Below are 24,831 nucleotides of genomic sequence, written 5' to 3'. Positions count from 1 at the left end.
CCCCACTCGCATGTACCTGGTATGATTATTGGTGGAGAAAGAAATCCTGATTGCCAATATTTGACTGATAAGGCGAGGCGAATTGGTAACGTAAAATTCCTGGTCACCATATTAACAGATTTTACCACTGTCCTGGCTTAAACTCGAAACCTATCCTTTGTGTCGATGATAGAGAGCTTATATTATTGTTGATGGTGCTTAAATACACTCCTGGAAATGGAAAAAAGAACGCATTGACACCGGTGTGTCAGACCCACCATACTTGCTCCGGACACGCACGCCACAGCGGACACACCAGGAACCGCGGTGTTGGCCGTCGAATGGCGCTGGCTGCGCAGCATTTGGGCACCGCTGCCGTCAGTTCAGCCAGTTTGCCGTGGCATATGGAGCTCCATCGCAGTCTTTAACACTGGTAGCATGCCGCGACAGCGTGGACGTGAACCGTATGTGCAGTTGACGGACTTTGAGCGAGGGCGTATAGTGGGCATGCGGGAGGCCGGGTAGACGTACCGCCGAACTGCTCAACACGTGGGGCGTCAGGTCTCCACAGTACATCGATGTTGTCGCCAGTGGTCGGCGGAAGGTGCACGTGCCCGTCGACCTGGGACAGGACCGCAGCGACGCACGGATGCACGCCAAGACCGTAGGATCCTACGCAGTGCCGTAGGGGACCGAACCGCCACTTCCCAGCAAATTAGGGACACTGTTGCTCCTGGGGTATCGGCGAGGACCATTCGCAACCGTCTCCATGAAGCTGGGCTACGGTCCCGCACACCGTTAGGCCGTCTTCCGCTCACGCCCCAACATCGTGCAGCCCGCCTCCAGTGGTGTCGCGACAGGCGTGTATGGAGGGACGAATGGAGACGTGTCGTCTTCAGCGATGAGAGTCGCTTCTGCCTTGGTGCCAATGATGGTCGTATGCGTGTTTGGCGCCGTGCAGATGAGCGCCACAATCAGGACTGCATACGACCGAGGCACACAGGGCCAACACCCGGCATTATGGTGTGGGGAGCGATCTCCTACACTGGCCGTACACCTCTGGTGTTCGTCGAGGGGACAATGAATAGTGCACGGTACATCCAAACCGTCATCTAACCCATCGTTCTACCATTCCTCGACCGGCAAGGGAACTTGCTGTTCCAACAGGACAATGCATGTATCCCGTGCCACGCAACGTGCTCTAGAAGGTGTAAGTCAACTACCCTGGCCAGCAAGATCTCCGGATCTGTCCCCCATTGAGCATGTTTGGGACTGGATGAAGCGTCGTCTCACGCGGTCTGCACGTCCAGCACGAACGCTGGTCCAACTGAGGCGCCAGGTGGAAATGGCATGGCAAGCCGTTCCACAGGACTACATCCAGCATCTCTACGATCGTCTCCATGGGAGAATAGCAGCCTGCATTGCTGCGAAAGGTGGATATACACTGTACTAGTGCCGACATTGTGCATGCTCTGTTGCCTGTGTCTATGTGCCTGTGGTTCTGTCAGTGTGATCATGTGATGTATCTGACCCCAGGAATGTGTCAATAAAGTTTCCCCTTCCTGGGACAATGAATTCACGGTGTTCTTATTTCAATTTCCAGGAGTGTATAATAATAATAATAATAATAATAATAATAATAATAATAATAATAATAATAATAATAATACGAAGGCTATTCGGAAACTAAGGTCCGAGAGGTCGCGAAATGAAAACGACAGTGAAAATCCGTTGAAGCTTTGCGAAGATGTGCAGGGTTTTGTGTCTAGTATGCTTGTCAATCAGGTCATGTCGCCCTTTTCAGTTCTGAGCACGCAGTGAGCAGGTAAAAATGTCTAGAACGACAGTGTCTCGCGCTAAGTGTGGATGCGCCTGATTTCATGCTACCCCACATAACGTAGCTGTCTTCATGACAATTCGCGGCCACACACTGCAGGGGCAACGAGGATGCCGCTGCAGCGTTTACGATGTGAAGTGTGTATCACCCAGCATACGGCCCCGACTTGGCTCCCTCCGACGTTCATCTCTGCTCACGTGAGTCGCTGCCTATGAAGACTACATTTTGGCACAGACAGTGGACTGCAAACCAGCAAAGAGAAAAGGCGGAAAGCAAAGGCGGCTGCCTTCTGTGATGGGAGTACTGGGAAGCTCGTACAATGCTACGACAAAGGTCTAAGTCGGAGCACGTGTAGAGAAGTAGCTAAAAGGTATAACTTACAGTTGCAAATAAAAGATTTTTCATTTTCACTATTGTTCCATTTTGCGAACGATCGGACCTTACGCTCTGAATAGCCCTATTAATTTCGCATGATTCAATGGCCTAGTGCAGTTGTTTCAATTAGATGTCCCTTTGGCGATTAAGGTGCTCCTGAGACCCCCCACCCCTCTCTCCGCCCCCCCCACCCCCCTCCTACTGGGGAAAGAGGCCCTACAGCTTAATGTGGAATCCGAACCAAGTATGGTTCCTGGTAAATCAGCACATCGGTGAGACTTGAAGTCGTGATTAAAAACTGTAAAAAAATCGGTGATGTCGTCGGGACTCGATCCTTCGATTTTTCGGTTTCCAGACATTCGCTTCACAGTTACACCATAAGGTCCGTTAATGATTCGGAATCACAATGACTATGCTGAGGTAATCGTTCAAAACCCGACATGTATAGCAGATGCACGTGCTTGAATCAATGAAATAACATTTTGTAAGACATCTATATGTCAGGAAGAACGGTACATGCTTTGAGGAATTAGAATTAGTGATTCTGAACAAAAAAAACTTCGTATGGGCATATATCCCACTCCAAATGCTTTCCGGGATAACACATTAAATGTACATCGTTATTTATTTTCTGTATTATTCAAACACTGTCATTAGTGTAGAGGAAGTTGAGACGAACAGTTTGATACAGGACACTGTGGTCTATTAAGTCGGGAGACAACCTGAAATTGGCCTACAAAAACTACCTAACCTACAATATTCTCGCGCTCCTTTCGCTCAAACTATTAATCCTAGAGAAACAGTGATTAGAACCTTTTTTGTACGAGATTGAATGTAGTTCAGTTTTGTTGTGCAACAAGTTTTCGTTGGAGCGTGCGGGTGGTTTTCGAGTTATTCAAGAAAAACGTACAAGTGATATTAAATGTGTTCTATCTCAGAAGCTATTCGGAAGAGGGACTATGTCCATAATACGTTTTTTGTTCAGAATCACCAATACAGTCACCATCAAAACATGCACCTATTGTTCTGACTCACCTTCCGTGTTACGCAGAAGTAAAGTAAGTTTGAAAAAGGACCTACGAGGGTTCTCCAGAAAGTAAATTCCGATCGGTTGCGAAATGGAAACCACTGGGAAATTCCGCTAAAGCTCTGCTCAGATGTGTTGGGCAGTCTCTCTCGTATGCCCGTCGATCGTGTCGCTTCGCTCTTTTCAGTTTTGAGTGAGCAGTGAGCACGTGAAGATGCGTAGAGAATAGTGTCTGCCGCCAAGTATGAGGGCCTGGTTAGAGATTTCGCCTGTGTCATGCAGCCCGGATAACGCAACTGTCGAGCAGTTCCTTCTTCATGCCAATTCTCTGCCGCACACTGTAGGGGCAGTGAAGACGCTCCTGCAGCGCTTCCGAATAGAAGTGTTTCATCACCCACAATACAGTCCGTAATTGGCTCCCCCTGAGTCATCTCTGCTCACAAGAACCGCTGACTATGAAGACAACATTCTTCCACAGACAACGAGCTGCAGACCAGCGCAGGTAACTGGCCGAAAACACAGGCGGCTGCTTTCTATGACGCTGATATTGGAAAGTTCATGCATCACCACGACATAGCTCGAAGATGGAGCGGCGACTATGTAGAGAACTAGGTGGTAGTGTACTTAACTGTTGCAAGTAAAACGTTTCTGGTTTTCACTGTGGTTTCCATTTCGCAGACGATCGGAACTTACTTTCTGGACAATCCTCTTACAGTGCTGAAAAGGATGACGGAGTCACTTCAAACTTTGTACGCCTTTAATAGGCTATTAGAACAACATAATGTGCAAGTAGTAAGGTCCACTACTCTGGCAATTCCGAGAAAATGGTAAGAGAAGCTTTACGCGTCTGTTATGTGCTGATTTATTTGTGCGTGTTAATGCCGCACGTTTCAGTTCTTGGTGGTCAAGTGGAGCCGGCATCGTAGCTCAGCGTGTTCGGTCAGAGAGGTGGGTGGTCTCTGTGATAAAATAAAAAAAGCACGCACGCGCACGCACACACGCACACACACACACACACACACACACACACACACACACACACACACACACACACACACACGCACACACACACGCACACACACACACACACACACACACACACACACACACACACACACACACACACACACACACACAGAGAGAGAGAGAGAGAGAGAGAGAGAGAGAGAGAGAGAGAGAGAGAGAGAGAGAGAGAAGAGATGAATAACGAAGTTCAAGGCATGTCACGTGACGCCTGCTATGACCAGATACCAACAATACCGAACAGAACGAAAAAAAAAAAGTTGTTAGCGTTCGAACTTCATAAGACGGATGTGTATGAGGCGACGGTTCGACTCCAGCTGAAACCTGATTTTTGTAGTACTAGCGTGAATTCTGTCATATTTTTTTTAAAAAAAATTGCATCTACACTACTCGTTCTTGCTACATTAGCAACGCCTCACCGCTACGCAGGTTAACTGCCAAATGGGGCCAGCGTCTGTGTTTGCAGCTCAAAGCGTCGAGGTGCAAAGCAGGTCCGGGTACCTTACCAGACTACTCGTACAAGCGATTTCGAAAATCACGACATGCATGCATTTTCAGGAAACCTCTATGCGTTTCTTCATTTACTTGTCGATAGTTATAAGTAAGTTTGGACTAATAATTAAATGTAATTAAATGTGATAAGTAGTCAAATTCACTAGACCTTGCAAGTTCACGTGTTTTTTTTAAATCATATTACCTCTCATATGCCATATAATTTAAATCACATGACCAGTGATGATAAAAACATAAATTAAAAAGTATGTGTGAGCGGGAGGTGAACTACATACTTTCGTCTCACGTAGCTCGAACGCTAGCCACTGGACCACCAAAAACTCAACATCCAGCCCCTATGCATGGGTATGGTCTATTAAATGTGTATGAAGTTTTAAGTAGATCAGTGATCCCAACGTCCTGCACTCCCCTTGCGCTGTAAGCACTATGGGACTTAACATCTGAGGTCATCAGTCCCCTAGAACTTAGAACTACTTAAACCTAACTAACCTAAGGACATCACACATCCATGCCCGAAGCGTCATTCGAACCTGCGACGTAGCAGCAGCGCGGTTCCGGACTGAAGCGCCTAGAGCCGCTCTGACACATCGGCCGGCGCTGCTATCTTAAACCGGACCTGTTCCTCAATCTCTATCCAATACTTCGCTTCTTTTATTAAGACCATTATTAGGCTGATTATTTACACCGCAAGTCTGCGACCGACATAGCTACTGATTGCATGTTTGAGGTTCATTGGGCTTTTGGGCTGTTACGTGTCCCGCAGACTGAAGCTTAGCTATAATTAACGCAGACCAATGTAGTTCTTAGGTTTATACTCAGACACCACATGTGGAGTTAACGGTTTGTAAGTTCTTTATTTTATCACTACGGATGAGGACACGCGAGAAAAAGCAGCCTTACGAAAGATAAAGTAGTGGTGTTTAAAACAGGTCTTCGTTTTTTAATTACACTCCTCCATCCACTTTACTTTCCTGCGCCGTAACTTCTTTCACCGAACACAGTTCTCCTTACGATGACTAATGGCAGTAACGTTGGCATCACGGCGATCTTCTAAGAAATCCTTTTATGCTCATTCCCATGCAAACAAACGATCCTGACGAGGTCTGAATCCTCAGTAACGCCTAACCTTTTATCGAGGCACTGAAAAGTAGCTATATATACTACTGAGAAAATGACGCAATCAGCCTCCTACAGGTAGTCTGTTGATAAATCTGAATGAGACGTCCGTAGAAAGAAAGAAAGAAAGAAAGAAAGAAAGAAAGAAAGAGAGAGAGAGAGAGAGAGAGAGAGAGAGAGAGAGAGAGAGAGACTTGGGAAGTGTAGCTCCGCCCGCATCTCGTGGTCGTGCGGTAGCGTTCTCGCTTCCCGCGCCCGGGTTCGATTCCCGGCGGGGTCAGGGATTTTCTCTGCCTCGTGATGGCTGGGTGTTGTGTGTTGTCCTTAGGTTAGTTAGGTTTAAGTAGTTCTAAGTTCTAGGGGACTGATGGCCATAGATGTTAAGTCCCATAGTGCTCAGAGCCATTTGAACCATTTTTGTAGCTCCGTCTCAATTCATGAAGATGCAAAGACGCATCTCTAGGTCATGCCGCATCTCCAGACATCCGCTATCTAATGGACCTCGGAATCATTTAATAATTAATAATGAGACCTGACTGTACGCTATGTACTTGCAGGACTACTGGCATAGCTTTCTTTGGTGCTGGTTCTTTCGAACATCGTCGATCTAATCCGGCTTCTCAGCGCTATCAGTGAATCGAACGGAACCTACAGTTGCATTTTGGTCACGGGCTAGTTCAGGACAAAGAATCTCGAAAAGTGTACTTTTATGTATGCTGAACCTCCTGTCGCTTGCTTTAATGTAGTGTATCCAAAGAAATACAGCACTCGACAGACAGTTCTGAATGCCTCTAGTAAGACTAGATGTTTGAGGGTAAAAATAAAATTTATCGCAGGTTCGGCTATAATCAGACCGGCGCCAAATACACCTACAGATATATTATCCGTGCACGTGGTCTTCAACAGCGACAGCAATCAAGTAATGACAGAAACTGGCTTCAGAAATGAGAAATATGCAAATTTTGAGATGGATTTTTTGCATGTATCATACAGTTATTTATATCTTTCGGGTACGTGGGTTTCCCAAAAGATTTCGAACCAATTTTTTTTTGGCAGAGCTTTTGTAGTACCACGTTTTGCCGCTGGCAGTTCATGAAGTGAACATTCTAGAGTCAGTAAGCCGAGTGCCGTTGCTGATGGAGGCTAAGTTTAGAGTGACAACTGTTATGTGTGATTGTCGTTTTTGAAATGGCAGATTTTCGTGAACATAGTGCGGCAGAGAAATTCTGCTTTTTGCTCTGAAGAAGTGGAGCAGAAACTCTAGAAATGTTAAAACGGCGTACAAGGACAATGCTATGGGGAAAACTTTAGTGCGAGTGGTTTTCCAGTTTCAAAAACGATGAAATGACAATTGATGACAAACCTCGTTCTGCTCATCCTCCCACAGTCCGAACACACGAAAACGCTGAAAACGTCAGTGCAATCATCAACGAAGATCGACGATGGCTCACTGAAGAAATTGTGGAGATGCTTAAAGTAACCTGGAATTCAGTGCAGCGAATTGAGACTGAAGATTTAGGAATGAAAAGGGTGGTTGCCTACATCGTGCCACGACTGGTGACGGCTGAACAAAATTAGGCCGCGTGCGCTGTGCTTTGAAAGACGAGCCCCGAAATGATCCAAACTTTTATTCAAAAACTATCACAGGTGATGAAACTTCGTGCTATGTTTACGGTCCTGAATCAAAGTAACAATGTAGCCAGTGGAGGACATCAAGTTCGCCTCGCCCCATGAAAGTTCGTCAGGTGAAATTAAACAATAAGACAATGCTGATTTGTTTCTTCGAGGTGAGAGGAGTCTTCATTCAGAGTTTGCTACCTAGTTTCAGACAGTTAACCAGGCTTCCTACCTGGAAGTATTGCAAAATTTGCGCAGTAGTGTGCGGAGGAAGCAGCCTGGTTTGTGGCAGTTTGGCGACTGGTTTTTCTATCATGACAATCTCTCTGCTCACACTGCCATGTCTGTACGACAATTCTTGACCAAACTTGGTATGGCCCTTACTTCTCAACCCATACTCACCCGACCTTGTCCTTGCGACTTCTTTTTTTTCCTAAAACGAGAACGGACATGAAAGGAAAGAGTTTTGCTGATGTTGCTGAAGTGAAGAAAAAACGACGGGGGCGCTGTCGAGCATCAGAAATGATGATTTTAAATAATGATTTGAAAAATGGAATAAAGGATTACACAAGTGTAGATAACTTTCAAGGGGGTTGAAGCTTTGTGCTTAAAATGTGAATAACATAAAAAATAAGTTCTGTTTCTTTTGGGTACACCATCGTACTGAAGACGTAAGAAGTGGAAAGAATGGATTGTATGAAACAAAGTAGGCCATCCGGAACGGTCGTGAATAGGATTTTTCTCGCAAAAGGACTGCTCTATTCCTTCGAGGTACTGCATGAAGATACATGTTCCTTAATTATTTTTCTTACAATATACACCACAGTGTTCCGCTAAGATCCAAATCTGGAAGTTTTACCCTTTTGGATGGCAGTTCATCTGCGCTATTATTAAGAGCAATAACATTCCAACCGGAGCGTCTTCGATCATACAGCCTCTGTCGCGGAATGAACATGGACATTCGAAGTGTTCACAAATCTTAGGTATTTCCTTGTAGTGTGCCCGCAGCAACGATTGAATACTGCGATATGACCGTCCAAAAACCTTTCAAATCCCCTTCCACACTTCGTAAGCATATCGGCCAAATAATTTAGTCACCTCTAACACACAACACCGCCTTAATCTCAACAATAGCGTCCGGCGAGGAAGAGAGTCCCAAAGTTTTTCCAGATGAAGCTACTCACTGATGCCTACATCTCGTAGAGCAGCGAAATAGCCGGCATGTTGACTGCTACGTTACACACAGTTTCAAATAGTCCAAGACATTTCCTGTGGGGTTAAGATCGCGTGATTTAATAGGCCAGTCGAAGTTCATTAAGATGCTTGAGTTTTCGCCATACATTAAACGGTATTGTCATCTTGGAACACCAGAGTGTCCACAGTAAGTCACCACAAGGGGTAGAAGAAAGGGCAACAATTGGTCACGAAGAATGGTAAAATAAACATCCTGGTCCACGCTCTCGGTAAGCTGAAATCAAGCCAACCCTCGATAAGCTGAAGTCAAGTCAACCCCAAGTCATACAAAACAATACCACCTAGGGCCTGAACCACAACGTCCGAGTACTGAGGGCTGAACTCTCATTGGGTCGTCAGTTAGCTTGACGCCTTCGAACATAGAGAAATAATCACGACCCCACCTGAAATCTGCAGTGAATTTCTGTCCAGTTTCTGAGTTGTTTGGTTCACTGAAGGCGTGCAGATTTATGTGCCGTTGTAAGCAATGGCCTTCTGCGAGATACCCGAATTCAAATGTCCATTGCATGTGGTTCCTTTTGCAAAGTACACTGGAAAACTGCATCCTCTGACAGCAATAATTTCTGTCGAGTTTTAAGTCGACCGTCGCCGACAAGACGTTACGCTCATCTGGATTCCTGTTGGTTAGGATCTCTGGGACTACTGTTATTACACCACATGACTGTGAGAGATGCACCATTCCTCGTAGACATAGGACAATCTAACAAATCGGACAACTTCAACACGTCCAACCACGACAGCTCATTTCTAGCGTTCCGCCACGTCTCCTCCACGTCTGACCAAAGGTTGCAACACGGACACCGACGTTAACAATTTTTTTGGATTATTTTTTAATTCAGAGCATAAAATGAACAGTTTCCTGATTTATCCTGTGAATAGAGTTACGTAAGTATTACCAGCTTCTCAGACCAGTCTAAAAAGCCGAAAGATTCGTCGCGTCAGATATTCTACCAACATGTTCCATTTATTACTCTGAAATAGTCGTAATTTAAATGCGTATGCACTCTGCAATGAGCTCGTTGCGAATCATTAGAAAGTTAAGCGGAAACTGCACCAGAAATATTGTGCAGCGTGTAGTAAGTATGTAAGGAGACACATTTAAGTAATTATTTAATTTGTCGTTTTCTTTGCTTATTACTTACTTTAAGCAAATTTCTAAAAAATGCGAAACTGATCTCTTGTAGTAGCTTTCCACATAACCATGCTCCTCCTGATAAGGCAGACAAAATGTGCCGAAGAAAACGTGAAATGCATTCAACGTGTTAAAATTTCCTGTTCGCGACTGGCGATACATTTTTGGAGCTTCTTGCACAGGCACCAAATTAATTTTTATGTTTACTTACAACAAGAGTATAAAACGTACGATTGACGAAAATATCGCTGCACAAACAGAACATACTTACCACCGAGCTTGGATCAAGAATTAGGTAGAGTGATGTTAAGTGACGCGGCCCCGTTCGTTACATTCGAAACCTGTGGAAAAAAGTTAATTTAAGTAACGAAATAAACCACAAACAGAAATTTTAATTATTACGTTTTTATTTTGCATACCTGTACATTCAAGAGGAAAGAAGCAAGTTAAGTGTTGCTTCTACAATAAACACACAAAATAGTGCAGAGTAACAACAAAAGACGCTTCGCAGATAGGTACTACTAGTGGGACGAATTACAGAGAGTATTCCAGGAGGAATGTTCGAAATTTAGGAACGATTATTCGAAGCAAGGAAGTCGACTAAACATGAGCTCTAAAATGCATACCTCGAGAACTATAAGCACTGCTCCATCTTCGATAGTGGGTAACACCCCTCTTGTACTGAACAAGTGCTCATATTTCTTATAATCCATGTTCACTAGACATTTATTTCTTGGTTTGGTCCATACTACCTCCTCCCACAATACGCAAAGCAAATAGCTTGCAGAAGAAAAGATTTGGTCCACGGTATGCAAGAGCGACGACGCACTCTTGGCTCTTAAGTAGTGTTGACAATGAAAAATTACTCTGTGTTACCTCGTAATACGTGGAGTGAACAATAAAGAGCGAGAAACGACTTTATCATATTTGAACACTTCCTCTATGCCTTTCGGAAATAAGCCACTTCTACCCTCTGACACACGAAATTTCAAACGTTTTCTTGTTATGGCGCTCCGTAAACGTAATAATTTCATTAAGAGACTTTAGTCTGAGGTTTGAAAAATAACAGGAAGATGAGACGATATTACGTGACCTGTGATACTCGCATGATGGAAATCAGCTGGTCGGAATCGAGCGACAACACAATTTTCTTCATATGAGCTACCACAGCCGTCTATTTGTCGAAGGACATTGCGAAGATCGTATTTCAGCTGTTGTTTGAACGTATTTGCTTTATTTAACTTCACCGGAATGGCCAATTTTGGCCTTGCAAGCCTTCTCAAGTGCTGTAGGTGCCAACATGTAATATATTCCATTTTGCACCCACCATCTCCGCTGATACATAATAGGATGCAGTACGCTATGTTGGCATCTAAAGCACTTGAGAATACGTGGAAACACCAGAGGTGGAACCTTACCAAGGTCCTTCGATAACACAACGCAATACAGATTTTGCAGCCGAAAGCGGATAATTTCCTTTGAACAGGTCGTACATATTCAATAATCATGATTACATACAATGATTCACACGTATAAATTATGTTAACGGCAACAGTTCCCATTATTAATGTAAAAATTAAACACGAAATTGAAAACAAGAATCAATTAAACAACATAAAAGGAATTGACTCAAGTTCCAGGGGAAGAACTTCCAGCGTATATTACTGGATACAGTACTGGAAACCTCGTAATAACTACGTTTGCGGACTAACTACAATTATACCTACTCGTAAATCTATTGTTGCTGCTCTATTCTACATTGCCCACTCTGATACAAGCGATCTTCGACGAATCCTCGAGTCTCCGCATAATTATGTGCGTGGCCACAGCATTCATTCATGCCGTTTTTTAAAAAATATATATATGGAAACGCTTCTTGTTATCTGTTAACGCTATTTTGATATTCAGAACATCTACTTGATCTTACAGAGTTAAGCAGTTGTCTTTTAGATAATTTACGCGCTATCATTAACTGTAGTCCACAAGTTTCCGTCACTTACAACTGTTTGCGGATCGCAACCAAGCTGTCTGCATTCTCTCTGTGTCTGGAAAAGGGGACAATTGAAAACGACATATTCAGCGGCATCTTCCTCTCCGGGTCCGTGACTCGTTAATAAATGCACCGTAACTCGCGTACTTTGAGTCTGTCCCTGATGCTTGGGAATCTACTACTGTAAACTTGCCTTGCAGTGCCTCGTGTCCCAATGAGACTGCCACTCATCTGACTCCCAGGCTTGGGCTCGTAAATGTCTTATCATTAGTATGAGTCCCCGTGATCTTGTACACGTGATCGTATGGTCCACGGCCCAAGAAATATAGCGTTCCCCAGTAAAGTACCACGATCCCCATCAGGCATATCCCGACAATTGCCAGTAATCCCTCGACAGGTGTTCCCGTCACCGGTTAATGCACTTCGACAAACTTTGTCCCACTAAGGAGATTCCATACTTGGCCTTTTGTTTCAAAAAACAATTTTCCAGCCACAAATACATGCACTTGTGGAATTTGTGGAGATGAAAACATACTAGTTCTGGTGAACATTGTCAAAGTTTCAAAAATATGTAGTTACTTTAACTCCTTCAGTTTTCGCATTGCCAAAACACCGCATTGGAAATATGAATAACTGTCCTAATAAAGCACTGTTCTTCCCCACTGCAACTGTCACCTCGAATATTTCTTTGTCCTGTCGGTCCACAAGCATTGCCTAGTATCCAACAGTTACGGTTTTAGGTCTACCCTTTGAAAGTCAATTGGTAAGAAGAAAGCCTCTTACGTCCCAGTAAGCACTGGATATAATCAATGTGACCGATAAAATGGACTTTGTCTTCAGACTTAGAAAAACACTGGTGTCTTATCTGAATGTAGATTTTTGTTAGTTTGTTTCAGAAGCTTGATTCCTCACTTCTCAATAAAAATAGTTTTACTGAACTAGGAGTAAAAGCAGTACAGGATCGCATCCGACGTTGTGCTCTTCTTTGATCGGATTACGTGCTAAGACCCGGCGCTACGAAGTCAACTGCATGACAATGGCAGTGTGTTAAGTGACGAACCATCAAGTCAGATGATGATTAAAGAGGGAAGAATTTGTCCAAAGCCTTTCATAAAGAGAACTCTCGTCGTCTGCAGATCTAGTTTAAGGGAACTGAAAGTAAACGCAGAATTTCCGGACCATGAATCAATCTCTGTTTCATTTGGCAACCAATCTAATCTGCCAGCCACCGCCTTTTCTGTCCATTGGTAAGTCTTACGGGGAATACGCGAGTTGGGTACCACGAAAACAAAAAGAGATGGAAGCGGGACAGAGTAAACGAACACTTTATCGCTCGATCTCTGCTGCGATGAAAAATGTTTTTCGAAAGTGCAACCTGCTGCTCGTTGTCGGGGTATTTGAATGAGGCCAGTGTGCGAATCTAGGACACGACACGTCGTTACAGATTGTGTCTGGCCGCTTTCTCTCGCCGACGTACGAAGATTTGTGTCTAGCGTGGCGCGAGTATGTCGCTCTGAATGGGAGGGCGCTTAGCGCTGCTCGGCTTGCGAAAGCGTACTCGCTTTATTGCCTCATTACGCCTATGGCTGCGAATGTGGCCAGATGCGTGAATGGCTCGGCGATTCTACCGACTCATTCACCAACAGCCGCTAGTTGAGATCCAACTACCGTGTGACCCAAAAAAATGTGAATGCCATTTTGAAAGCCAAATCAGTCGAAACATTTGTCAACAATTCGCCTTCCTGTTTCACCTTGAAGTGCGGGATCAGACATGGGGTCTTATTAATTGACGCGTAACACCATCTGGCAGAGAGAACTTTCTCTCGAATACATTATCGTGTTGAAAATATCTGGGCATACTGTGTGGAATTCATCTACATCAGTATACATATTCCGCAAATCACATTACGGTGCATGGTGGAAGATATCTTGCACAGCTACTAGTCATTTCCTCTTCGATTCCACTCGCAAATAGAGCGAGGGAAAAACGACTGTTTATACGCCTCCTTAAGAGCCTTAAATTCTCTCATCTTATCTTCATGGTCGTGAAGCGTGTAAATAGGCTGTTTAGGTTTTTATGTTGGTAACGCCACGTAGCGCTCTGTATTAAAATCGCTGACTGCGCTATGTGCAGTCTGTGGCTGGTTGGACGCATAGTTGGAATATTCGCTTGTGTAATGTTGGGCAGGTAGATGTGTAGCGTTGGGCAGTTGGACGTGAGCCGCCAGCAGTGGTAGATATGGGGGGGAGAGATGCCAGAGTTTTGAGATGTTAATATGAGCGGACGATCTGGTCGTGTGTCCGTCAGAAAAAGGGAATTTGTCAAAATGGATGTCACGAATATATACAGGGTGATCAAAGAGTCAGTATAAATTTGAAACCTTAATAAACCACGGAATAATGTAGATAGAGAGGTAAAAATTGACACTCATGCTTGGAATGGCATGGGGTTTTATTACAACCAAAACAAATAAAGTTTACAAAATGTTCGACAGATGGCGCGTTAAAGATGTCTTGCGCGCGTCGTTTGGTGATGATCGTATGCTGAGCCGCCACTTTCGTCATGCTTGGTCTCCCAGGTCCCCAGACCTCAGCCCGTGCGATTATTGGCTTTGGGGTTACCTGAAGTCGCAAGTGTATCGTGATCGACCGACATCTCTATGGATGCCGAGAGACAACATGCGACGCCAATGCCTCACCATAACTCCGGACATGCTTTACAGTGCTGTTTACAACATTATTCCTCGACTACCTATTGCTGAGGAATAATTGCTTTGTCTTACTTTGTTATGCTAATTATTGCTATTTTGATAAGATGAAGCGCTATCTGTCGGACTTTTTTGAACATTTGTATTTTTTGGTTCTAATAAAACCCCATGTCATTCCAATTTATAGTGACTTTTTGATCTCTAGTGCCTTCAGTAGTTTGAATCTTTTATTTAGCTGGCAGTATTGGCGCTCGCTGTATTGCAGTAGTTCGAATAACGAAGATTTTTGTGAGGCAAGTGATTCATGAAGGGTGTAGGTTATTGTTAGTCAGGGTTATTCTTTTGTAGGGATCATTAAAAATCAGATTGGTTGCGCTAAAAATATTGTGTGTCACTTTAGTGATGATCAGAATAAGTAAAGAGAGAACTGTTAGAGTACGTTCAGTTTTGTTCACCTGTTTGAAAATCAAATAACGTACGAGTTTTTCCAGCACTGTCATTCATTACATACAAAGGGAGAAGTTTCATGCGAAATGTGTTATGTCGGCAATGGAATGGTTGTGCAGTCGCCCTCAAATATAGGTTCTCTGAATGTGCTCAGTAGTGCCTTGCGGAAAGACGTCTTCTCTCCAGGTATTCCCATTTGTATTCACCTCCGTAATACTTGCGTGCTGATCGAACCTACCTGCGCGACAAATCTAGCAGTCTGCCTATGAATTGCTTCGATGTTTTCCTTTAATCTGACCAAACACTAATACTAGCGTTCTATACGCCGTATCCCTTATGTATGAGGTCGACTTTCCCAAATTTCTTTCAATTTTATTTATTTATTCATATGACTAGGGCCCCCCGTCGTGCAGACCGTTTGCCGGGTGCCGGTCTTTCAATGTGACGCCACTTCGACGACCTGCAATCGATGAGGATGATTTGATGATGATGATGATAATAGGACAACACCCAGTCCCCGGGCGGAGAAAATTCCCCGACCCAGCCGGGAATCGAACCTGGATCCAGAGGATTGACAAGCGGTCACGCTGATCATTCAGCTACCGCTGGCAGACATTTCTTCCAACAAAATGAAGTCAAGAATTCGATTTTCCTACTACCAACCCAATGTACTCATTCCATTATATATCGCTTTGCAAAATCACACTTAGATATTTAATCGAAGTGACTGTCACAATCTGCGCCCTTCTAACACAGCATTCGAATGTTACAGGTCTGTTTTGTCTAAGGCGCTGCAGTCATGGACTGTGCGGCTGCTCCCGGCGGAGGTTCGAGTCCTCCCTCGCGCGCGCGCGCGCGCGCGCGCGTGCGTGCGCGCGCGCGTGTGTGTGTGTGTGTGTGTGTGTGTGTGTGTGTGTGTGTGTGTGTGTGTGTGTTTGTCCTTAGGATAATTTAGGTTAAGTAGTGTGTAAGCTTGGTGACTACTGACCTTAGCAGTTAAGTCCCATAAGATTTCACACACATTTGAACAGGTCTGGTCGGCCGAAGTGGCTGTGCGGTTCTAGGCGCTGCAGTCTGGAACTGCGACCGTAGGGTCGCAGGTTCGAATCCTGCCTAGGGTATGGATGTGCGTGATGTCCTTAGGTTAGTTAGGTTTAAGTAGTTCTAAGTTCTAGGGGACTAATTACCCCAGAAGTTGAGTCCCATAGTGCTCAGAGCCATTTTTGAACAGGTCTGTTTTTCCTACTCATCCGCCTTAACCTCAGTTTTTCTACACTTATAACAAGCAGCCATTCTTCACACCAACTAGAAATTTTTATGTAAGTCATCTTGTATATTCCTACAGTCAATCGACAATGACAGGTTTCTGTACGATACAACGTCATCCGCAAACTGGAGTAAATTGCTGCGCACCCTGTCCATCAGGTTATTTATGTGTACAGAGAATGAAAGCGGTCCTGTTACACACTCGATTGCTGAGTATTCAGCGCGGCAGAATGTCATGCAAAGGACCCGGGTCCGATTGCCGGCTGGGTTGAAGATTTTCTCCGCTCGGGAACTGGGTGTTGTGCTGTCTTCGTTATCACATCACGACCATCGACACGCAAGTCGTCCAAGTGGCGTCCCTGGGGCACTCCTGACCATCTGTGGTGGACATTCGCCGACGAGGACAAAGTACTGTGTTCTGATACCTAATTGACCATTAGATGTCACAAGAGGCGACGCGGCCAGTATAAAGGCTTGCTGAGGGAATTACGTTGCCGCAGAGAAGCTTATAATGTATCATCCTCCTGTAACATTAACCTTTTTTATAGAGATAACCGATACCATGTATACTATCGATTCTTGCATAGGTCAAAATTATCTCAGCGGTTTCACTAAAAGAATTCATATGATTTTGTATACGATGTATTACATTTCATGCTAAAATGTATAAAAAAAAGGAATCAATGTGTGACAATCGACATGTACTGACAGTTAAATTTAATTTTCTTTTAAAAATAATTGAAATTACAAAATTTGTGGCACACTTAAAATTCATACTATTAACTGCACAATCTAACGCTAATTCTTAAATTTATTTGTAGATTGATTTACAAAATAATGATATATTTTAGGGAAGATTCTTCTTTGCTAAAGAAAGTTTGTAAACTCTCTTGCTTTGTAAACTCTCTGGAATAATGTGTAGAATTTGAGTAGTGGTGGGCATGACTCTCATGGAAGTAGACGTCTTCTAAGTTTGTCAGCAACTATGTAATTATAGGCTTTTTTGGATGTGGAAAATGTGAAAACTGTGATTTTGAAAGACGCGACAAAGAATAAAATTCAATAATAATACAGGCAAATCTTCATCAGTTATTTAGTCATCAAGAACCTACAAAATCGAAATTTCAGCTGCAAGAATGTACCCCTAGACAAGGTTTTGAGCCCTAGTCAACAACAACAACGAGATAATGAAGATAAGTAAAAAGTTATTCTTTTGTATATCTTACGCCACTCGAAGCTTTCATAATCAGTATAAATAATGAGAATTTTAATAGTTATGTGTGGGAGCGTAAGATTACAAGCTCTAACAGCAGAATGGGTTGGTGAGTAGACTTCGAAAATGGATGTACACAAACACATGTGACATTTCAGCCCTACTAAGGCTGCCCAGTTCGACTGTTGGTGATGCGTCTTTGAAGTGGAAACGCGAAGGAATAACTACAGCTAACTCAAGATCAGGCAGGCATAATGTACCGCCACGCAATGACGGTCGAGGGTGTAGCAAAAATCTCATTAAATCAGCGGAAGGAGTCACTTGCGAGTTCTGAAGTGCTACCAGTAGGCCGGTTCGCAGACTGGGCGTCAGGAATTGGAAGGAATGGTTTACAATGGTCGGGCAGGTCCTCGTAGGCCACACATTTCTGCAGTGAACTGGAAGCTTGGGGTGGTGTAAAGTGCGACGCCACTGGAGAGTGGACGAATGATTTGGACTGATGAACCACACCATACCCTGTGGCAACCCTACGAAAGGGTTTGGGTTTGAAGATGTCTGGAGAACGCTACCTGCCGTCTACTGTAGCATCAACAGTCACGTGCAGTGGAGGTGCTGTTAGCGTATGGGCGGGGCTTCTCGTGGTCACCTTATAGCGCTTAATTGTGGAAGGATAAGAACACATTTTGCAACATTGTGTACTACGTACAGTATAGGAATAGTGCAGAGATGGTAACTGTACGAGAACGGCAATACACCGTTTCATAAAGTAGCATCTTTGAAGCAAGGGTTTGTGAACAATAATATTCCGGAAGTCCACTGAACTGCACAGAGAGCCGAGGTGCACACAGCGAAACCCTTTTGGGATGAAATAGAATGGTGACTTCGCTCCAGATCCCAGCGTCCAGCTTCAGCACTTTCAGTGGTTTCGGCTCTGTAGAAAGAGTGGGTCCATTTCTCGACAGGCATTCGGACAATGTATTGAAAGTGTCCTCAGCATAGTTCACGTCGTTATAAAATAGGAAGGCTGGATAAACCTCGTATTAATTTTCACTACTCGGCGTCCGGATACTTTTGATCAGACAGTGTAATCTTTTAATAAGGAGTATGAAGAGCAGAGGAAATCGACGCGCGCAAAATTTTGTAGTATACCACATGTGGCAAACGCACCGTTGTGGCGTTATGGCCGTAAAAAGACAGCCAAGCAGCAATGTCTCTGGCTTAATGTCTTCATTTACACTGCCTTGCAACAGCTAGAGGGCAATTATTAATTAAAGCAGCCAAAGATGATGATTTCAGGTGAGTCATCAAGGACAGGCGACGTCCGTCTCGGCAACTGCAGTCAGCACGGGGGACTGCTAACCAAAGCGGGCCGGCTTCGAGTCTCAGCCGGGTCGGCATTTACTCCGCTCGGGTACTAGATGTTAGCTTACTTTCGCATCGTCATAAATGAGAAGACAGTATGGCCACGTCCCGAAAGCCAATAAATAAATAAAAAAGATACGCAACTTTAAATTGCTATCTGTGACTGGTTATGTTAGATGAGAATTTTCTTTTGTGGTTACTAGGTATAGCTTGGCTGTAAAATCCATTACGGTCCAAAAATGTCAACTACTAAGGTCCCTAAGCTTACACACTACTTAACCTAAATTATCCTAAGGACAAACAAACAAACACACACGCGCACGCGCGCGCACACACACACACACACACACACACACACACACACACACACACACACACACACACACACACCCGAGGGAGGACTCGAACCTCCGCCGGGACCAGCCGCACACTCCATGACTGCAGCGCCTTAGACCGCTTGGCTATCCCTGATGCGAAAAGTACCTTAACGTCATTAATTTTCTAATATAATTAGATGCAATGCAGAAACAGGACAGCAGCAGGATGTGATACTTTTAGGTGCAACAATACCATTAGTAATAAAATCTAAAGGACGTACAATTTTATTAGTGCTAATGTGCAGAGAGCCGGAGTGAACTTATATTCTTAGAAGTATTAGTAAATATAAAGTAAATCAATCGAGAAAAATAAAACGAACTAAAATTCTTCACCTTTTTACAGCAGATGCTTAAAATCCCTGCCTACAACATGGCTACAAAATTATCATTGAAGAAACCGGATTGCTAAACACGCTCAAAAAAGTTCGCCTACGAGACAAAATTTCGTGTCATCGTAGCTGACTTGTGAATTAACAGCAAATTTAATAGTATTTAAATACAGTGTAATACTGACTAACAAATCTAAGAGTATTGATATACCGCCTCAAACAATGCCATGATAGTGCCCTGGTGTGGAATTAGTGTGGCAGTTAATTTAATTCACATGGACAGATGCTTTATCCTAGGTTAGGTGTTCACTAGACCTTGAAAAAGCGTTCGACAATATGAAATGGTGTAAAATGTTTGAAATTCTGAGAACAACAGAAATAATCTATGGGGACAGACGGGCAATACAAAATACTAGCGAACACAGCAAGGCTTCGCTATACCTAAATATATATGAAAATTGGATTTTCGTCGCTGTCGATCTCCTCCTCTCCTCTGTCTCTCTATCTCTCTCTATGTCTTTCTCCCCACCTCCTTCCCCCTCTCTCTGTCCACCTACTCTTTCCCCTTTTCTTCACCTTGAGCTTTGTTTATTGGTGTTGTAAATCCGATACCTTGGATTAGAATGGGAGTCGCTTAAAATAAAAGGGTAAATCGGTTGGGATCATTGGTATGAGACACCTTCCCTGCTGTTGAACCTGTGAGGATAGTAGCTTCGATGACAGTATTTTACATACTTTTGATCTGCGAACTGGTAGATTACAAAGGTTTCATATCAGCGCACACTCCTCTGCACAGTGAAAATCTCATTCTGTAAACATCCCCCAGGCTGTGGCTAAGCCATGTCTCCGCAGTATCCATTCTTTCAGGAGTGCTAGTTCTGAAGGGTTCGCAGGAGAGCTTCTGTAAAGTTTGGAAGGTAGGAGACGAGATACTGGCAGATGTGAAGCTGTGAGGACCGGACGTGAGTCGTGCTTCGGTAGCTCAGATGGTAGAGCACTTGCCCGCGAAAGGCAAAGGTCCCGAGTTCGAGTCTCGGTCGGGCACACAGTTTTAATCTGCCAGGAAGTTTCATATCAGCGCACACTCCGCTGCAGAGTGAAAATCTCATTCTGGAAACAGCAATTTGTTTTCAGCAGAGCTTAGTAAAGGTTGGTTTTAACGGAAAACCTGTACACTGATGTCGATATATATACCCTAGGCCCGCCCGAACATTTAGTTGAGTGTAGTGTAAAGATCTGAAGTAAATAAGATTACAAAAACCAAGAGGAAACACTTAAGAATACAAGACTAAGAACGAAATCCTCAGATAAAAACTTTGTAAGAAAGGGATGCAGTCTTACGCCCCTACTATTCAATCTATACATCGAAGAAGCAATGATGGAAATAAAAGAAACGTTCAAGACTGGGATTATAATTCATGGTGAAAGGTATTAGTGGTAAGATTGGCTGAGGACGCTGCTGTCCTCAGTGAAAGCGAAGGGGAAATACAGGACCTGCTGGATGGACTGAACATCTTAGAAAGATCATGGACTAAGAGTAAATCGAGGTTATTAAAATTGGTAGTCACAAATTGGAAGGAGTGAAAGAATTCAATCACCTTGGAAACCAATTACATACTAGCAATAACAGACCTGGCCAAAAGAAGTCTGCTCATAGCAAATATCGACCGTAACATGAAGAAAAAGTGAAAGATGTAATACGTATCACTTCTAGTCCGGGACCGTCTGTGAGTGTTGGTCGCTATTTTCAATGACAGCGCCAGTCCTTGCTTAATCCGGCTAAAGCGTTGTGACCTGGTTAGACGTGGCCATTTTCAGAGGTGGGTATTTCCCACTGGCTGGCTGCCTTTTTCTAATACACTTCGGGAAACAAACTCCTGAAAGTCTCTGTATGTCCATCTTTATACAGATAGTTACGGGACCTCGGCTGTTCAGTACAGCATGTCGAATGAAAACACCTTCCAGCCGTCTAAGTTTCCAATAATTGTTATTTTATTGAGATGCATTACGCCGTCTTCAGGTCTCTCTATACAGGGTGTTTCCCTAAGAGCGTACATAAAATTTAACAGGATATAGAGGATGCTCCACTGAATAATTTGAGGTAGGCAACCTCAGGTCGGAGAAAGCAGCTTAAGGAGATAATAGGAATGAACTCACATTACTGTTGTTAACATTAGTTACAGCTGAATGTACGTACCACCGTTGACACATTTGTTCTGTGTCTTACAAAATGTGCTGAAACTGACGTCAGCAACCTCAGTGCAAGCATGACATCGGCGAAAAAGATTCTGTCCCTGACAAATATCCCTGGTGTGTTTCGAATCATATCACAGGCAGCTACGATGTTTTCCTTAAACTTCTGTACATTTTAGTTTGCCTCATCTGTCGGTTAGGAATTTCTGTTGTCTTATTGTTTAACGTCACCGGCAGCAATCAAGAAGGCGCCGCGTTCCGCAACGAGTATCGTTCGAAGAGCGAGCAGCCACGTCTGCACTCGACACCTGACGAAGACAGCAGCTAGGCACGTTGTCGGAATGTCGTGTAAAAACTGTTAAGTTAACAGTCTCGCGTAGAAAGCCAAAAGAATCAGATTGGTTGACAGTGATAGTTTACCAGAGAATAACTATAGTCTTGAAGATACAGAGCGAGCGATATGTAAGCTTTGCAGCGTCTCAGAAATCTCGAGAATTTGTCTCTTCACTGAGAAAATAATGTATTGGACAAATGGAACAGCTAGTGGTTACCTGTACCCACTACAATTACAACCTTAAAGACGACCTTTCAAATCCCTGACGCTCCGAAACAATACCTTTGTGGTCCATGCTTCTCTGACTCAGAACAGGTCAGGTCGTACAGAACTTGGTAGAGACTCTCTTTTAAAGTTCTGCAACAAGTTTGTAAACATGTTAGATAATCGTAATTGCTGCAGGTAAAAAGTTTCTCACATGAGAAATTCACAATGATATTGCGACAGTACTCTTTTACAAGACGGGTCGTAGGTACGATACCAGAGAATCATAGTGAAAGCTTTTAGCGGGTTGTACGATAACGTCGTAAGGAGAACGAACTGGAGCGGAATAAACTGGAGTGGACTAGTCACGATCTTCGGCCACCGGAGGGAGACAGCAGAGCCGTGGAAGGCCTAATCCCCGGATAGCCCCACTCAGGGTAATAAATAAACGGTGGCCGCAATATACGAATGTAGCAACACTGTTCTCGCCAGACTGGTCGGTTTGGGTAGCGCTAACGTCACCACCGCCATGAGAACAGGCTTCTACGCCGGAGACAAAAAGTTTGTATCGGTACCTCAAGACTAAAGCTAGTAGTCTACTGATAATAGATCCAGATCACTGACATGCATTCGCGAACATTGTGAAGTACCTCGAAGAAAGCTATCTATTGACATACACTGCGGAGACAACAGTCATGTGATAGCGACATGCAGATATACATATGGCGGTAGTATCGCATATACAAGGTATAATAGGGCACTCCATCTGCAGAGCTGTTAGCTGTACTCTTGTTTTCACGTGATTATGGTCGCACGATGAGAGAAGCGGCGTTTGCGTAGATTTGTCAGCACTAAAAGGCAAGCAATACTGTATGAAATTACCACAGAATTCAGTCTGGCATGTACGACGAACATAGTCTCTAGGACAGTGCGGCGAGACCTGGCGTTAATGGGCTATGGCAGCAGACGACCGACGCGAACTCGTTTGGTAGTACCCAGCGCAGTGGCGCTGTGGTTAGCACAGCGGACACACCAGGAACCGCGGTGTTGGCCGCCGAATGGCGCTAGCTGCGCAGCATTTGTGCACCGCCGCCGTCAGTGTCAGCCAGTTTGCCGTGGCATACGCAGCTCCATCGCAGTCTTTAACACTGGTACCATGCCGCGACAGCGTGGACGTGAACCGTATGTGCAGTTGACGGACTTTGAGCGAGGGCGTATAGTGGGCATGCGGGAGGATAGGTGGACGTACCGCCGAATTGCTCAACACGTGGGGCGTGAGGTCTCCACAGTACATCGATGTTGTCGCCAGTGGTCGGCGGAAGGTGCACGTGCCCGTCGACCTGGGACCGGACCGCAGCGACGCACGGATGCACGCCAAGACCGTAGGATCCTACGCAGTGCCGTAGGGGACCGCACCTCCACTTCCCAGAAAATTAGGGACACTGTTGCTCCTGGGGTATCGGCGAGGACCATTCGCAACCGTCTCCATGAAGCTGGGCTATGGTCCCGCACACCGTTAGGCCGTCTTCCGCTCACGCCCCAACATCGTGCAGCCCGCCTCCAGTGGTGTCGCGACAGGCGTGAATGGAGGGACGAATGGAGACGTGTAGTATTCTGTGATGAGAGTCGCTTCTGCCTTTGGGCCAATGATGGTCGTATGTGTGTTTGGCGCCGTGCAGGTGAGCGCCACAATCAGGACTGCATACGACCGAGGCACAAAGGGCCAACACCCAGCATCATGGTGTGGGGAGCGATCTCCTACACTGGCCGTACACCTCTGGTGATTGTCGAGGGGACACTGAATAGTGGACAGCACATCCAAACCGTCATCGAACCCATCGTTCTACCATTCCTAGACCGGCAAGGGAACTTGCTGTTCCAACAGGACAATGCACGTCCGCATGTATCTCGTGCCACCCAACGTGCTCTAGAAGGTGTAAGTCAACTACCCTGGCCAGCAAGATCTCCGGATCTGTCCCCCATTGAGCATGTTTGGGACTGGATGAAGCGTCGTCTCACGCGGTCTGCACGTCCAGCACGAACGCTGGTCCAACTGAGGCGCCAGGTGGAAATGGCATGGCAAGCCGTTCGACAGGACTACATCCAGCATCTCTACGATCGTCTCCATGGGAGAATAGCAGCCTGCATTGCTGCTGCGAAAGGTGGATATACACTGTACTAGTGCCGACATTGTGCATGCTCTGTTTCCTGTGTCTATGTGCCTGTGGTTCTGTCAGTGTGATCATGTGATGTATCTGACCCCAGGAATGTGTCAATAAAGTTTCCCCTTCCTGGGACAATGAATTCACGGTGTTCTTATTTCAATTTCCAGGAGTGTGTGTTTCCCATCTGGTAGCCTCAGATGCGTATTGCCGGAGTTTTGCCAGATATTATTTCATTCTGTTTACAACATAAATGACATTCGAAGATATTTTAATTCTCTGCTCGTCTCTTTTTTTACGAGTTAACTGCAACTGTTCACATCACTGCAGGTGGATTGGCCCAGCTTGCTGGCCTGTGCTTCCAAGTTAAATT

General features: G+C 44.6%; 1 protein-coding gene across 5 annotated transcripts in view; it reads right to left on the bottom strand.

Moving 5' to 3' along the window:
• The window catches only part of LOC126272722 (V-type proton ATPase 116 kDa subunit a 1), a 610,777-nt gene that overhangs the window by 476,804 nt on the left and 109,142 nt on the right, over positions 1-24,831 (bottom strand). For all 5 annotated transcript variants that reach the window (XM_049975766.1, XM_049975767.1, XM_049975765.1 and 2 more), the window contains one exon: positions 10,145-10,214. The gene's annotated coding sequence lies outside the window, so the exon portion shown is untranslated. The remainder of the gene's footprint in view (positions 1-10,144; positions 10,215-24,831) is intronic.

The sequence above is a fragment of the Schistocerca gregaria genome, chromosome 5, assembly GCF_023897955.1.
Source record: "Schistocerca gregaria isolate iqSchGreg1 chromosome 5, iqSchGreg1.2, whole genome shotgun sequence".
In the NCBI taxonomy this organism is placed as follows: domain Eukaryota; kingdom Metazoa; phylum Arthropoda; class Insecta; order Orthoptera; family Acrididae; genus Schistocerca; species Schistocerca gregaria.
Note: the sequence above shows the minus strand (reverse complement) of the source record. Positions and strands in the feature narration are given on the sequence as shown.